The 16,966-nt window shown below is 38.1% G+C and overlaps 1 long non-coding RNA gene across 1 annotated transcript in view; it reads left to right on the forward strand.

Moving 5' to 3' along the window:
* Positions 1-7,210, forward strand: part of LOC118555490 (uncharacterized) — a 502,574-nt gene extending 495,364 nt beyond the window's left edge. Inside the window, exon 4 of the long non-coding RNA XR_004927005.2 lies at positions 7,130-7,210. This is a non-coding gene — a long non-coding RNA (uncharacterized LOC118555490). The remainder of the gene's footprint in view (positions 1-7,129) is intronic.
* The last annotated feature ends 9,756 nt before the right edge of the window (positions 7,211-16,966 follow it).

Consider the following 16,966-nt stretch of genomic DNA (forward strand, 5'->3'; position numbering starts at 1 on the left):
AAACATCATTTTTAATGACTGCATAGCAATCCATTTTGTAGGTAGCAAAATGTATCAATATTTTGTGGACTTGTACATTCTGTCAATTTCTCTTTTTTTTATTATTTTTTTATTATGTTAATCACCATATATTACATCATTAGTTTTTGATGTAGTGTTCCATGATTCATTGTTTGCGTATAACACCCAGTGCTCCATGCAGTACGTTGCCTCTTTAATACCCATCACGAGGCTAATGCATCCCCCCACCCTCCTCCCCTCTAGAACCCTCAGTTTGTTTCTCAGAGTCCATAGTCTCTCATGGTTCGTCTCCCCATCCGATTTCACCCCCTTCATTTTTCCCTTCCTGCTATCTTCTTCTTCTTCTTTTTTTTTTTTAACATATAATGTATTATTTGTTTCAGAGGTACAGGTCTGTAATTCAACAGTCCTACACAATTCACAGCGCTCACCATAGCACATACCCTCCCCAATGTCTATCACCCAGCCACCCCATCCCTCCCACACCCCACCACTCCAGCAAACTTCAGTTTGTTTCCTGAGATTAAGAATTCCTCATATCAGTGAGGTCATATGATACATGTCTTTCCCTGATGGACTTATTTCGCTCAGCATAATACCCTCCAGTTCCATCCACGTCGTTGCAAATGGCAAGCTCTTGTTCCTTTTGATGGCTGCATAATATTCCATTGTATATATATACATATATATATATATACACACCACATGTTCTTTATCCATTCATCTGTCGATGGACATCTTGGCTCTTTCCACAGTTTGGCTATTGCTGCTATAAACATCAGGGTGCACGTACCCCTTTGGATCCCTACATTTGTATCTTTGGGGTGAATACCCAGTAGGACAATTGCTGGATCATATGGTAGCTCTATTTTCATCTTTTTGAGGAACTTCCCCTTTCTCCACATCCCCGCTAACATCTGTCATTTCCTGACTTGTTAATTTTAGCCATTCAGACTGGTGTGAGGTGGTATCTCATTGAGGTTTTCATTTGGATTTCCCTGATGCCGAGCGATGTTGAGCACTTTTTCATGTGTCTGTTGGCCATTTGGATGTCTTCTCTGGAAAAATGTCTGTTCATGTCTTCTGCCCATTTCTTGATTGGATCATTTGTTCTTTGGGTGTTGAGTTTGATAAGTTCTTTATAGATTTTGGATACTAGCCCTTTATCTGATATGTCATTTGCAAATATCTTCTCCCATTCTGTCCGTTGTCTTTTGGTTTTGTTGACTGTTTCTTTTGCTGTGCAAAAGCTTTTTATCTTGATGAAGTCCCAGTAGTTCATTTTGCCCTTGCTTCCCTTGCCTTTGGCAATGTTTCTAGGAAGAAGTTGCTGCGGCTGAGGTCAAAGAGGTTGCTGCCTGTATTCTCCTTTAGGATTTTGATGGACTCCTGTCTCACATTTAGGTCTTTCAACCATTTTGAGTCTATTTTGTGTGTGGTGTAAGGAAATAGTCCAGTTTCATTCTTCTGAATGTGGCTGTCCAATTTTCCCAACACCATTTGTTGAAGAGACTGTCTTTTTTCCATTGGACATTCTTTCCCACTTAGTCGAAGATTAGTTGACCATAGAGTTGAGGATCCATCTCTGGGCTCTCTATTCTGTTCCATTGATCTATGTGCCTGTTTTTGTGCCAGTACCATACTGTCTTGATGATGACAGCTTTGTAATAGAGCTTGAAGTCCAGAATTGTGATGCCACCAGCTTTGTTTTTCTTTTTCAACATTCTTCTGGCTATTCGGGTCTTTTCTGGTTCCATACAAATTTTAGGATTATTTGTTCCATTTCTTTGAAAAAAGTGGATGGTATTTTGATAGGGATTGCATTGAATGTGTAGGTTGCTCTAGGTAGCATTGACATCTTCACAACATTTTTTCTTCTAATCCATGAGCATGGAACGTTTTTCCATTTCTTTGTGTCTTCCTCAATTTCTTTCATGAGTATTTTATAGTTTTCTGAGTACAGATCCTTTGCCTCTTTGGTTAGATTTATTCCTAGGTATCTTATGGTTTTGGGTGCAATTGTAAATGGGATCGACTCCTTAATTTCTCTTTCTTCTGTCTTGTTGTTGGTATATAGGAATGCCACTGATTTCTGTGCATTGATTCTATATCCTGCCACTTTACTGAATTCCTGTATGAGTTCTGCAGTTTTGGGGTGGAGTCTTTTGGGTTTTCCACATAAAGTATCATATCATCTGCAAAGAGTGAGAGTTTGACTTCTTTGCCGATTCAGATGCCTTTTATTTCTTTTTGTTGTCTGATTGCTGTGGCTAGGATTTCTAATACTATGTTGAATAGCAGTGGTGATAGTGGACATCCCTGCCGCGTTCCTGACCTTAGGGGGAAAGCTCTCAGTTTTTTCCCATTGAGAATGATATTCGCTGTGGGTTTTTCATAGATGGCTTTTATGATATTGAGATATGTACCCTCTATCCCTATACTCTGAAGAGTTTTGATCAAGAAAGGATGCTGTACTTTGTCAATGCTTTTTCTGCATCTATTGAGAGGATCATATGGTTCTTGTTCTTTCTTTTATCAATGTATTGTATCACATTGATTGATTTGCAGTTGTTGAACCAACCTTGCAGCCTAGGGATAATGTACTGTTGGATCCTACTGGCTAGTATTTTGGTGAGAATTTTTGCAACCATGTTCATCAAGGATATTGGTCTGTAATTCTCCTTTTTGATGGGGTCTTTGTCTGGTTTTGGGATCAAGGTAATGCTGGCCTCATAAAATGAGTTTGGAAGTTTTCCTTCCATTTCTATTTTTTGGAACAGTTTCAGAAGAATAGGTATTAATTCTTCTTTAAATGTTTGGTAGAATTCACCTGGGAAGCCATCTGGCCCTGGGCTTTTATTTGTTGGGAGATTTTTGATGACTGCTTCAATTTCCTTAGTGGTTATAGGTCTGTTCAGGTTTTCTATTTCTTCCTGGTTCAGTTTTGGTAGTTGATACATCTCTAGGAATGCGTCCATTTCTTCCAGGTTACCTAATTTGCTGGCATAGAGTTGCTCATAATATGTTCTTATAATTGTTTGTATTTCTTCGGTGTTGGTTGTGATCTCTCCTCTTTCATTCATGATTTTGTTGATTTGGGTCATTTCTCTTTTCTTTTTGATAAGTCTAGCCAGGGGTTTATCAATCTTGTTAATTCTTTCAAAGAACCAGCTCCTAGTTTCATTGATCTGTTCTACTGTTCTTTTGGTTTCTATTTCATTGATTTCTGCTCTGATCTTTATTATTTCTCTTCTCCTGCTGGGTTTAGGCTTTATTTGCTATTTTTTCTCCAGCTCCTTTAGGTGTAGGGTTAGGTTGTGTATTTGAGACCTTTCTTGTTTCTTGACAAAGGCTTGTATTGCTATATACTTTCCTCTTAGGACTGCCTTTGCTGCGTCCCAAAGATTCTGAACAGTTGTGTTTTCATTTTCATTTGTTTCCATGAATTTTTTTAATTCTTCTTTAATTTCCTGGTTGACCCATTCATTCTTTAGTAGGATGCTCCTTAGCCTCCATGTATTTGAGTTCTTTCCGACTTTTCTCTTGTGACTGAGTTCTAGTTTCAAAGCATTGTGGTCTGAAAATAGGCAGGGAATGATCCCAATCTTTTGGTACTGGTTAAGACCTGATTTGTGACCTAGGATGTGATCTATTCTGGAGAATGTTCCATGGGCACTAGAGAAGAATGTGTATTCTGTTGCTTTGGGATGGAATGTTCTGAATATATCTGTGAAGTCCATCTGGTCCAGTGTGTCATTTATAGTCTTTATTTCCTTGTTGATCTTTTGCTTAGATGATCTGTCCATTTCAGTGAGGGGGGTGTTAAAGTCCCCCACTATTATTGTATTGTTGTCAATATGTTTCTTTGCTTTTGTTATTAATTGGCTTATATAATTGGCTGCTCCCATGTTAGGGGCATAGATATTTACAATTGTTAGATCTTCTTGTTGGATAGACCCTTTAAGTAGGATATAGTGTCCTTCCTCATCTCTTATTATAGTCTTTGGTTTAAAATCTAATTTGCCTGATATAAGGATTGCCACCCCAGCTTTCTTGGTGTCCATTAGCATGGTAAATTGTTTTCCACCCCCTCACTTTCAATCTGGAGGTGTCTTTGGGTCTAAAATGAGTCTCTTGCAGACAGCATATCGATGGGTCTTGTTTTTTTATCCAATCTGATACCTTGTGTCTTTTGATTGGGGCATTTAGCCCATTTACATTCAGGGTAACTATTGAAAGATATGAATTTAGTGCCATTGTATTGCCTGTAAGGTGACTGTTATTGTATATTGTCTGTGTTCCTTTCTGGTCTATGTTACTTTTAGGCTCTCCCTTTGCTTAGAGGACCCCTTTCAATATTTCTTGTAAGGCTGGTTTCGTGTTTGCAAATTCCTTTAGTTTTTGTTTGTCCTGGAAGTTTTTTATCTCTCCTTTTATTTTCAATGACAGCTTAGCTGGATATAGTATTCTTGGCTGCGTATTTTTCTCATTTAGTGCTCTGAATATATCATGCCAGTCCTTTCTGGCCTGCCAGGTCTCTGTGGATAGGTCTGTTGCCAATCTAATGTTTCTACCATTGTAGGTTACAGATCTCTTCTCCCGAGCTGCTTTCAGGATTTTCTCTTTGTCTCTGAGACTCGTAAGTTTTACTATTAGATGTCGGGGTGTTGACCTATTTTTATTGATTTTGAGGGGGGTTCTCTGTGCCTCCTGGATTTTGATGCCTGTTTCCTTCCCCAAATTAGGGAAGTTCTCTGCTATAATTTGCTCCAATATACCTTCTGCCCCTCTCTCTCTTTCTTCTTCTGGGATCCCAATTATTCTAATATTGTTTTGTCTTATGGTATCGCTTATCTCTCGAATTCTGCCCTCGTGATCCAGTAGTTGTTTATCTCTCTTTTTCTCAGCTTCTTTATTTCCCATCATTTGGTCTTCTATATCACTTATTCTTTCTTCTGCTTATTTATTCTAGCAGTTAGAGCTTCCATTTTTGATTGCACCTCATTAATAGCCTTTTTGATTTTGACTTGGTTAGATTTTAGTTCTTTTATTTCTCCAGAAAGTGTTTCTCTAATATCTTCCATGCGTTTTTCAAGCCCAGCTAGTATCTTTAAAATCGTCATTCTGAACTCTAGTTCTGACATCTTACTAATGTCCATATTGATTAGGTCCCTGGCAGTTGGTACTGCCTCTTGTTCTTTTTGTTGAGGTGATTTTTTCCGTCTTGTCATTTTGTCCAGAGGACAATAGATGAATGAGAGAACAAAATGTTAACAGGGTAACAACAACCCCAGAAAAATATACACTAAACAAATCAGAAGAGACCTGAAACCGGGAGAAAAGAAAGGGAAAGAAAGAAAAAAGAAAAAGAAAAAGATAAAAAACAAACAAACAAAAACAGAATATGATCAAATATGATCAGGCTGGTGCATAGATCAGTGCCACACACTAGATTTTGGGTGTATTTTGGTGTGTTAGAATAAAGTGCCTCCCAAAATTTTAAAGAAAGAAAGGCTTGTATATGTACAAAAATAAGGGTAAATATGATGAAGGGATGGAATATGACTGTAAAGATGAAAATTATAAAAGATTTTACAAAAGGAATTGATAAGATAAAATGTTGTTTGAAAAAGAAAGAAGAAGATTTAAAAAAAAAAATGGGAGAGAATGTTATCAGTCAGGAGACTAGAACAAAGCCATACACTAGAGATTTAGGGTATATTTTGGTCTGTTAGAAGAAACTGTATCCCAAAATTTTAAAGAGAGAACAACATATATAGATAGATAGATAGATAGATAGATAGATACCAAAAATAAGGTTAACTACTATGAAGGGATAGAATATGACTCTAAAAATGAAAAATAAAAAAGATTTTTTTATAAAGGGATTGATAAGATGTTGGTTGAAAAAGGGAAAAAGAAAAATTAGAGAAAAAAAAAGAAAAAGAAAGTTAAAAAAAATTAACTTTGAAAGACTAAAGAATCACGGGAAAAAAGCCATGAATTCTATGTGCAGTATTCCTCTAGTGCCGTTCTAATTGATGGGTAAACTTGGTCTTGGCTGGCTGTTCTTGCTGATCTTCTGGGGGAGGGGCCTGTTGCCGTGGTTCCCAAATGTGTTTGCCTTAGGCAGAATTGCCCCACCCTTGCCGGTCCGGGCTAAGTAATCTGCTTGGGTTTGCTCTCCGGAGCTTTTGTTCCCCACCAGCTTTCCGTACAGCTTTGGAGGGCGAGAGTGAAAATGGCGGCCTCCCAATCTCCGCCCTGGAGGAGCCGAGAACTCGGGGCCCCACTCCTCAGTGAGCCCCCAGAGAAAAGCAGTCAGTCACTCCTGTCTCCCCGGTCTCCGGTCGCACTCCGTACTCACCCGGCCTGTGACTGAGCATTTCTATCTCTGGCACCGGACCCCTTGTGGGGTCTCCAAACCCAGCAGATCCCTGCGGTGCACTCCCACGCCGCTCCTCCCGGGGGAGGAACGGGTGTCTCCCCAGATCTGCCACTTCTTGGGTCCCTGCTGGAAGAGCAGTGGCCTGACTGTGCCACAGATCATGGTTTATGGCAACCCCGAGCTGAGAGCCTGCTCCTCGGCTTCATCTCTGCAGCCGGCTTCCCTGCTCCGATACGTGGGAGCTCTGCCACACTCAGGCACCCCCAGTCTTTCTGTGACACCAAGGGTCCTGAGACCACACTGTCCCGGGAGGTCTCCACCCCCTGCTTAGCCACTGGAGCAACGTCCCTCCATGGAGCAGGCTTCTAAAAGTTCCGATTTTGTGCTCCGCTCCTCTATCACTTGCCAGAAGCGGTGGACGGAGGCCCCTCCCCCACCATCTATCCTCCCAAATATCACCTCGGATTCACTTCTCCAAACGTCCTACCTTCCAGAAAGTGGTCGCTTTTCTGTTGAGAGTTGCTGCTATACTTTTCTTCCATCTCCTGTTGAGTTCGTAGGTATTCAGAATGGTTTGCTCTCTATCTAGCTGAATTCCTAGGACTAGACAAAATATAGGTCTCCTACTCCTCCGCCATCTTGCCTGTCAATTTCCAAGATATCATTTTTGTCTGACACTTTTCATAAATCACTAATTAACTCCCTTCTCATTTTTCTTAGGATTGATGTCTGGCTTGCCCATTTCATAGAGGATACTATTGGGAAAATACTGATTGGGAAGGAGAGAGGAAAGCTCTGAATACAGGTATAGTTTGTGATTCTGTGATTATAAACAAAATAAGGCACTATCCAACTCCCTTCCTGGCCTAGGACTTTACAGTTTTGCATTAGTGAAACAAGAGTTATTGACTCCTACAGAATCATAGAGGATTTGTGAAGAATAATGCAAATTTTCAATGTAGATTTTCTCAAAGTGGCAGCATGTACTTGACAAGAAAACTGAAAATTCCTGTGTAACATCTCTCCTCCAAGAAGTTTCCTGCTAACCGTACCTGCTTAAAAGTACTCATGACATCTCCCTTGTTTCGGCACTGCTATCTGTCTCAGATACAGACTATTCTGATGTGCTCCCCCTCCTCTGCACCCTTGGTAATCACACAGTCCTTATGCTTAGCTCCTTGAGAAGACTCTTCTCCTCTCAGGATAATCTGAGAGAACTGTTCATCTCATTATAATCAGTCTTCTGCTGTCAAATCCCTTGTCCCCACCCACCTACCTTGGAAACTCTGCTTTCATAGCCCTAAGCAATGTTTCCTTTGAAACCTCTTGAGCTGGGTTATGAAGAAAAAGCCCTTGGAATACATAGCTAGCCTCTTTCTTTCTTTCCGTCTTTCTTTCTGTCTCCCTCCTGTCTTTCTTTCTCTCTCTCCCTTCCTTCATCTCTTTCTTTCTTTCTTCTTTCTTTCTTTCTTTCTTTCTTTCTTTCTTTCTTTCTTTCTTTCTTTCTCCTTAAGAATGTAGGGACACCATATATTTTTGTGCATCATTCATTACATTTATTTGCTCAACAAATGTTTATTGAGTGCCAAATATGTGCCTCACATGGCTTAAGGCTTTGGAAATACATGAGTGAAAATAACAAAAATCTCTGCCTTTGTGGAGCTTCTCTATTTTATTGGGGAAAATGGAGGGGAAGACTGGTAATAAAATAAAAGGGAAATTTACAGTATGTAATAGGTGATAGGTACTTTGGAGGGGGAAATGTAAAGTAGAATTAGGCAAGGATGGAAATTTTCAGTTTTAAATAGGGTAGTTAGGACAGGCTTTATTGAGAAAGTGTCATTTTAGCAACCATTTGAAGGTGATGAGGGAGAAACGTGGGGGAATCGTATTATAGATAAAAGTAACAAATACGTGTGAAGTCCTAAGGCAGGACCACGTTCCAGAGACAACAAGGAGGCTAGTGTGACTGGTGCAAGGCAGCGAGAAGAAGAGGGTAAGGAATGTGATCAGAGAAGAAACATGGCAGTGGTGAGATCTGGGGTAGGGAATGCACATTATTTTAGGCCTTGTAGGTCCTTAGACTTTGGCTTTTCCTCTGAGTGAACTGGAAAGCCACTGGTTCTTAAGAAGACTCACAGGATCTGATTTACATTGCAACTAAGTCCCTCTGGCTGCTGATTCGAGAAGAGACTCTGGAAGCAAGTAGCAAGAATGCAAGTTGGAGCCGAGTTGATTCTGTTGCAATAATTAATGTAAGAGGTGGAGGTGATGGTGATGGGATCTGGGTGGTAACAGTAGAGGAAATGAAGAGAGTTCTAATTCTGCATGCATTTTGTGGGTAGAGCCAACAGGAATTGCTAACATGTTGGATTTGAGATATGAAGGGAAGAGAGGAGTCAATGATGGCTCCACAGCTCTGAATCTAAGCAGCAGGGAAGGATGCAGTTGCCATGATCTAAGATGGGAATCACTGCTGATAGAGCGAATTTTCAGGAGAAGCTCAGGAGTTACAGTATTGGAACATGTTCTCTTCGTGTAGTAATGTGGGACCGTAAACTGATTATATAAGCTGAAAGTGGGCAAAACAATTTTAAAAACCAATTGGAAAATTACAGTTGTGTCATTACCTTTAAAAGCTTTTATCAAAATATTTAAAAACTCTCTTACTCTTATAAACATAGGGAAATGAAAAAGTACAAAAATAACGTTCAGCACACTAAAATTTAAAACATTAGAGACACTGAAAATTAGAATATTTATTTCCTATAAGAAAGAGGTTTATCAAAAGTAAGTTGAACAGTGCTTACTTTCTTAGCATATAGCTTACAATACGGAGCAAGCATCTTTTCCATGACTTGACAAATTGTCATATTCCTTTTCAAGTTAGGATCCTTTGAGCTTCCAATGTTGTGAAATTTCTGGAAAATTTTTAAATATGAATTTCTTCACTGGCATCATTTCCTCTGGGACATCATCATCTCTTCCATTATAACCACTTTCCCCATTTATATCAGTATGTTTGCCTTCACTAAGCTCCTCTGGCTGCATATCTAGAGTGTCTCAAAGGGGGATAATGTTAACATTCACAAAATCAGCTCTTTTTTCTGTAACATCATATTTGTTCTATTGTAATTTCACTTCTAATGTTATCAGCCATCACTTTTTGTTTCCTTTTTAAAATATTTATTTATTTATTTGAGAGAGAGAGAGAACACAAGTGAGCATGCAGGGGTGAAGGGCAGAGAGAGATGGAAAGAGAGAATCTCAAGCAGATTCCCCGCTGAGCACAAAGCCTGATGCAGGGCTGGATCTCACAACCCTGAGATCATGACCTGAACTGAAATCGAGTCTGAGGCTTAACCAACTGAGCCACCCAGGCGCCCCTCACTTTTTGTTTCTATGCTGCACTTTCTTCTTCGTTAGCCAATATCCTCTGTCAGTTACCCCTTTTTGTAAAATATAATGCAGGTTTATTATTGGGAGACAAGGAGGTAACACAATCACATGCTTTGCTGTCTGTGCAAATACACTGAATGAATGGAATAACAAATACACAGCACCCAGTCACCAAAGACTTTGCAAGAAGGGCCATGATTGGCCACTGGTCATAAAACATATATGTTATTTATGTAGCAATTTGTAGACTAAAGAGTTAGCAGTAAAGTCTGTATTCTATGCAATTACTTAGAGTTAATATGCTATGGTAACTGGAATTTGAACTGTGTTTTTGGAAGACTGATGGAATTTACCTAAACTGCGGGGACTGAAATTTGTTGATACTGGGACCATGTAAAACAAGTTCTGCTTTATTTAAGATGTTTTTTAGACAGTCTCATGTAGATATTGAGATAAACAAGTCTGAAATTCATGGAAATAATCTTGGAAGGGAACCAAAGTTTGGAGTCATTGAAAGCAGGAAGCAGCCAAAAGTTCTGGAGCAACCTTATAATTTTCTGTCATGTTTAGAATCCTTTCCAAATGCATAAACTTGATGTTTTATTCCCAACATTATATGCCAGGGGGTCTTCATGTAACTTGAAAACTGTCACTTCCCAGTTTACATATTCTAGGGAGCACTTAATGATTTCCAGCGAAGCTGTTAATGTTAAACCTGGATTTGTACTTTCTAAATTGATTAGACCATGGAACGCTCTATGATGCTTAAGGTGATATAGATATAAAATAAGTATTACCTTGTATTGGGTCACTTTATTCTTTGGTATAACACCTTATTTGAAGAAATTCCATTTAGTTTATTTATGCAAGGAAAATTAAAGAACTTACTGAAATACTCTAAAAACTTCTTTTCAAATATGTCAGAGAGACTAAAACCTTCAAATCTCCAGAGCATATTAGTTCCAGGAAGCATGAACCCAAGACTGAGCCTGAGCTATGTCAGTATGTGTAATAGTTTTCATAAGAACAATTTAATATAAGATTTGGGGAAAAAGTAAACCAAATAAAACAAACCACTTGGCCTTAATGTCTGGTGGGCATGACTACTTAAAACTTCCCATTTATATTCCCTGATTCAAAAATTAGAAGTAAATCTCCTTTAGGCATGCTGATATTAAATTCTGATGGTTTCTTTACGAAATAAACATTGAAATGTAGCCTTATTCTTACCCTAAGAAATTTGTTTTGTTTTTATCTTAATAACTTAATATTAAGAATCAGAATATATCTAGAACATGCTCTGTAAGAACTTGAATTAGAATAAAAAATATTCTGCGTTTTTAGACAATGAACTTTGTTATTCTATCTACTCACCCCACTTATGGGGCACCACTGTCAAACACGCTATCCTCAGCATCCTCCTGCTTCCAGTTTTACCATCTCTCTTTCCTCATCTCAGTGCTTCTTTCCGCTGGATTCCCAAAGATCTGTTTAAGCTGCCCCCATCTGACAGTCCTTCCTGTGAAGCTACATCTGATCTTTGTCTCCCCATCAGATTTGCCATATTCCAGAACTTCCCTCCTTCATTTGCTCACTTCAAAATGTACCTCATTTGTCCCTTGAAAATTGATGCTATAAATTGTTAATAGCTAACAATAGATTAATACCTCTATGGAGATTTACATTTTAATCAGAAACCACTATACATGCAATCCCATCAAAAGGATTTTGCTCTAACGGTGGTATTTCTGCCACCTTGGCTAACTACTTAGGAAGATATTACTGATTAATAACCTGAATCACTATGCAGCTGGTTTCCTTAGCAACCATTGCAGTAGGTTCTTCCTTGAAGTTTTTTCTTTCCCCCAGTCTAAACTCTGATAGGGATCTTGAGCAAAATTTGCTTTTATAAGGACATGGGTGGGATTTTCCCCTGAATTTGAAATCATAAATCTCAGAGCTTGAAGGCAACTTCAAGGTCACCTAGCCCAATACTTTAATCTTACAGTTATAGAATTCAAGATAGGTTAGATGACTTAGGCAGAGCCCCAAAACTTCCTGACAGAATTGCTTCTTAAACTCTTAAACTCTCTCTGCCATGCCTTGTGAAATGTACAAAGGATGTAAAACATGTGGTTTGGGTAACAGAGCTTTAAGCAATGCCTGCATAAATGCCAGTGGAGTACTGAATGCTGTAATCCCTCAATAAGTGGTTGCTGAGTGGTTATCTGTGGACTACCGCTTCAGCGGGGCTTGGGTTGGATTGTCATTGCAGTGGAAAGCTGCCATCACTCAGCAGTGCAAGGCTACACAGGAAGACATTTCAATCAGAGTTTGAATTTTTGACAGTCAATAGCCTGAGCTTCCTTTGTAACCAAAAAGTATAGTAGATTAGTAAACCAAGGCTAAGTTCCTAAAAAGTGAGGAAGACACTGAAGGCAGATTGGTATTTGGACCAACAGCCCATGACTTCCCTCCACACAAAGAATGGCAGTAAACACCTTCCTGGGCAAATCAGTGAGCCATGGGAGACCAGGACTATTTATTTTCCTTATGTGCAAAGATACTCGGGGTATTTGTAGTATGTATGTGAATACAATTATGAATTGTTTAGGCTATAACTTGTTAACTCAGAGAACACCATACAACTAATGAGGCCAAGGTCACAAGTTTATTCTTTTGAGGACAATTTTAATTTCATTCTGTTCATGCCCTCTGACTGCAACCTGCTACGGCTCTTAGGGAGCTAGAGGAGCTTTCTCGTACTGGAAAAATAACTTGAGGCTGTGTTCCTCCATCAGAACAAAACACAAGATTATTTACGTATTGACATTGGGTTCATTCTTTTCCTGAGTAATTCACTTAATTTGTACTCAGACTCATGTGAATAAGATGGTTTAGTTTCACTTCATTTTAGACAATCAATCTGGTTGTATAATGTAAACGGCATGCAATAATTAGAGGAAAATTCAAATTTTAGTTTTGGGTTTTTTTTTTAATTTTTATGCATTTATTTGAGAGAGAGAGAGCTCGTGAGTGGGGGGGAGAGGCAGACGGGGAAGGAGAGGGAGAGGGTGAGAGAATCTCAAGCAGACTGCATGCTGAGTGCAGAGCCTGACATGGAGCTCAGTCTCAGGACCCTGAGATCATGACCTGAGCTGAAACCAAGAGTCAGATACTTAACTGACTGAGCCACCTAGGTACCCCAAAAGCAACATAGTTCTTTCTTTTTTTCTAAAAGATTTTATTTATTTATTTATTTATTTATTTATTTATTTATTTATTTATTTATTTTAGAGAGAGAGTGTGTGTGAGCCCAAGGAGGGGCAAAGGGAAAGGACAAGCAGACTCTGTATTGAGCACAGAGCCTGACACAGGGCTCACAATCCCAGGACCCTGAGATCATGACCTGAGCCAAGAGATCAAGAGTTCAATGTTCAACCAACTGAACTACGCAAGTGCTCCAAATTTTAGTTTTTAAGACTAAACAAATGCATAGACATTTATAAATGTATTGGCTTCCAGGATTGACTCTAGGATCACCTTAACATATGCGTCTGACTCATTGAAAAGGCAGTCAAGATTGACATTGTAAATGGATTTAGGAAGTGTTTTAGTTGTCTGTTTAAATCAGTTGCTGATGGAGCACCTGGGTGGCTCAGTCTTTAAGTGTCTGCCTTGGGTCAGGTCATGATCCCAGGGTCCTGGGATCAAGCCCCACATTGGGCTCGCTGCTCCGCAGGAAGCCTGCTTCTCCCTCTCCCACTCCCCCCGCTTGTGTTCCCTCTCTCACTGTGTCTCTCTCTGTCAAATAAATAAATAAAATCTTTAAATAAATAAATAAATAAATAAATAAATAAATCAGTTGCTGAAGGAGGAGGAAGAGACAGAGGATTAGAATCAAAATGAAAAGGGGGTGAAAGTAGAAAGAAGAGGTGAAAGTCCCAAATAAATTCTTTTACATTTTCTTCTGTTAACTTCATAGTTTTACCTTAAGTGTACCTATAGTTCATCTTAAATTGTATAAATCTAGTGTCTGCTTGTATTAATGTTAGGTGGGAAGCCAGGGAGATTTAATGAACAGTTCCCCGTCAACATCTGGTAAACGCTCCTGCTAAATTTTTAGGTAGCTCTTCATGTACCTTTATTCTTCCATGTATATTTTATGATAAGTTATCAAATTTCACAAAACAATCTCAGTGAAAAATTTACAAATTAATTTTATGAAAATAGACATCTTTATAAAATCAAATTATACCATCCAACAGCATGACGTGTCTCTACATTTATTCAGACCATCTCCTATGTCCTTCATTATAATTTTAAAAGTTTTCTTCATTCTCCATTAAGGTAATTCCTGTGGATTGCTTTATACAAATATTTACGCTTTAATATTTTAATATGAAAATACATTTTCTGTCACCCTTAAATTTCTTTCCAAACTCCTACACACTATTGGTATAATGATTAAGCCAAACAAACTTGGAACATTCTTTGAATAATTATTTAAGGCCTTACTATATAGATGGAGCCCAAAAGTAGAGTACAACCCCTGAGACATAAATTCAGTACAAAATCTTGAAGCCATTACTGAGATGGCCAATTTGCATCGCATTTGAGAGTTGCAACAAATCCCTGGTTTGGGTGGACACATTATTGCCAAATGAAGAGCAAATATAGTTCTTGATAAAAGTAGCATAATGGAAGCCTGCATGATCTGTGCGACTGATGTGAAGATGGCTAATTATAGGTTTAGACTGAGGAAAACATATCCATCTAAATATATTAGAAAACATACAAATAGAGATAACCAAAGTCAGAGGATTGAAAGGCAGGTGTTTGATGTAAGACCTATATTGATACTTTAATACTCATTTAGAAGTAAACTGACAAAAATTGCCTGTTAATTGTAGTTGGGAGCAAAAAATAAGGATACTTAAAAAAAAAAAAACAGTGCTACTAAATCTCTGAGACAGTAAATCTTAAATCAGAAGGCCACGTATTTCAATGTCTTATAAAGTGGTATCATAAGATAAACAAAATAAGTGATTATTGAATTTTTGAAATAAAATAAAACAATAAATTAAAAACACCAAAGATAGGTTTTATAAAGCAAATCAAGTAATTATGGAGATGTTAACCTTGAAATCTCCAGACTTCTAAGATGCTTTCTCTTTGTCTACAATTTTCTTTCTTGTCCCAGTTCTCCTCCATTAGGTTTTCTAATTCACTCCCACTCCTTTATCAGGTATTAGTTCAGATTTAACGCCAACTAGGTATCCTTATTAAAAACTATTGCCTGATGGCCAAGCTTCAGTATTTGCTGAATGAATGAATGAATGAGTAAATAGATGAATGCCAAGAAGGGGAAAGCCCAGGAACTGACTCGTTTCTTTCTTTCCTTCCCTTTCCTTCTACATCTTTCTTATCAATCCTCAAATCAAATTAGCTAGTACTATCATTGATCTCATCCAGGTTATGTCAAGACTATTTTACAAAAATAATTGACTGCATTAATACCATTTGCAAACCCCATTGTGAAGCATGCAAAAATTATGGATGTAATATACCATTCACCTTCTAAAGGTATGTCAGAGCTCAGAAGAAAGTAATAGATATATCAAGATAAATGAAAAAAAAAATGAATAAAAAGTAGGAAGTAGGTATGGTAAATTGGGAATAATATTTCAATAAATCTCAGTAAAAAGGAGCTTTGGTTTTAGCATGAATTAAGAAATAGGAGACAAGTTTGGGGCTAATTTAAGTTGGGAAGTGGGATGAGTTGCGCACATAAAACCTAGGTTCTCAAATGGTAGCAATCTCAATAAAAGCGTAAACTAGAAATAAACAGTTTAAAAAATCTATTTGTGGGAGCGGAAGGAATGGGAGGATGTTGGTCAAAGGGGTCAAAGTTTCTGTTGTGCAGGATAAATAAGTTCTAGAGATCTAATGTACAGCATGGTGCCTATAGTTGATAATACTATATTGCACAGTTGATATTTGCTAAGAGAGTAGATCTCAAGTGTTCTCACCACACACACACAAGTGGTAACTATGTGAGGTGATGAATATGTTAATTAACTTGACTGTAGTAATCATTTCATGTGTATATGTATATCAAAATATCACACTGTGTATTGGGGCACTGGAGTGGCTCAGTCAGTTAAGTGTCCGACTTGATTTCGGCTCAGGTCATGATCTCAGGGTCCTGGAATTGAGCTCAGCTTTGGGTTCCACACTCAGTGGGAAGTCTGCTTGAAATTCTCTCCCTCTCCCTCTGCCCCTCCCCACACTGGTGTTCAATCTCTCTCTCTCTGTCTTTCAAATAAATAAATAAATCTTTAAAAAAATATATCACAGTGTATACCTTAAATATATACAGTTTTTATTTGTCTATTATACATCAATGAAGCTAGGAAAAAGGGTAGGAAAAAAATGAGAAACAATGAGACTTCTAGAATGAAAGGCTTCCCTTCCATCTTTAAGTTTCTAGGCTTCTCTGATTACCTGGCAAGGTGTGAATGTACAGTTTGCTATCTATATCTTAGTTTTTAAAAAGGAGATTACTGATTCTAATAAAAGACAAATGATTTTTTTAAATTTGCTATTCAATAACGAGAAACTTTTCTCTTTTGAGATGAAGTCTTGGAGTGAAAAATTAATAAAAAATGTTTACCTTGATTAATGCTAAGTGAAATAAGTCAAGTAGAGAAAGTCAATTATCATATGGCTTCACTTATTTGTGGAACATTAGGAATAGCATGGAGGACATTAGGAGAATGAAGGGAAAAATGAAGGGGGGGAAATCGGAGGGGGAGACAAACCATGAGAGACTATGGACTCTGGGAAACAAACTGAGGGTTTCGGGGCGGGAGTTGGGTGAGCCCAGTGATGGGTATTGAGGAGGGCACGTATCGCATGGAGACTGGGTGTTATACACAAAAAATGAATCATGGAACACTACATCAAAAACTAATGATGTACCATATGGTGACTAAAATAACATAATAAAAAAATAAAATAAAATAAAATAAAGATTAGGAAGACTTTTGAAATGTTAAAAAAAATGTTTACCTTGAGAATTCTTAGCTACCTTAATTTAGCTTTAGGGCTTATGGTTTTAATAACAATACAGCACCCAAACTTCCAAAAAAAAAA

Source organism: Halichoerus grypus, chromosome 12 (genome assembly GCF_964656455.1).
Source record: "Halichoerus grypus chromosome 12, mHalGry1.hap1.1, whole genome shotgun sequence".
In the NCBI taxonomy this organism is placed as follows: domain Eukaryota; kingdom Metazoa; phylum Chordata; class Mammalia; order Carnivora; family Phocidae; genus Halichoerus; species Halichoerus grypus.